Source organism: Tarenaya hassleriana, unplaced genomic scaffold (assembly GCF_000463585.1).
Source record: "Tarenaya hassleriana unplaced genomic scaffold, ASM46358v1 Cleome271, whole genome shotgun sequence".
In the NCBI taxonomy this organism is placed as follows: domain Eukaryota; kingdom Viridiplantae; phylum Streptophyta; class Magnoliopsida; order Brassicales; family Cleomaceae; genus Tarenaya; species Tarenaya hassleriana.
This window is the reverse complement of record NW_010965955.1, coordinates 42,409-43,352: the sequence shown is the minus strand read 5'-3', so window position 1 is coordinate 43,352 and position 944 is coordinate 42,409.

The following is a 944-nucleotide window of genomic DNA, read 5'->3' as shown; positions in this document are numbered from 1 at the left end:
GGTCTAATTAAGCTCCAAAAATACCGTTTTAGCTCCGTTTTCGTCCAATTACGCGAATATTCATGAAATTATATAAAAGAATAAAGATAACGGTATTTGTATACAAAGTGTAGCCTAATTTCTAGATTTGTATGCAAAAGAGAGGTGAAATGCAACTAAAACTATAGAAAAATGACGTCAAAAACCGATGCCATCAAGTAACGGCAGGAAACACAAAGCCCTCTCCTTCAAACGAAAGAGTGAGCTCAGTGGTTCTCGAAGAAGGACCCATGGAAAGACTCACAGAGTTCATTTTGTCTCCTCCACATCTTCCACCAGATCATCACTCTGTGACACCCGTATCACGCTTCCCGTAAATAGGATGCACTACATGGACTAAAAACCAATAAAATAATACAAACAAAAAATACGGGAATTTTAAAACTTTTAAAACTTAATACGCAGCGGAAGTACAACATGTGCGACCGTAGTCGCAAAACCAACACATGTTCGAATAGTAAATGATACACCGTACAAAAGATGGAATACAAATCCCGTAGTCCAAAATACAAAACCCGTACATGATGCTCTCCCTTCGAAGTCTTCGTTGGCCGAATGCGCTACATATACTCCTCGTGATCTGAAAAAGATGAAACCATGAGGATTAAGCACAACCGCTTAGTGAGTAGTCCGGGTTGAACCCGGTAAACCCGTTCTCAACGAGAACGGTATTAAAACGATAATTCACATTCACATAGAACAATAATTAACGTGCATCATCACACAACGTGCATCACAACATATCAATCACAATCACACCCGTATGGAGTCCACCATAGGGTTAGCCATAAACCCTAGTCAAGTCAGCATGACTAGGAGAGCATCACACGCCCGTCACTCGCGTGACGTTGGCCGTCGTATCGCACGGTAGTATCGCCTCAAGCGCTTGTCACTCGCGTGACTAC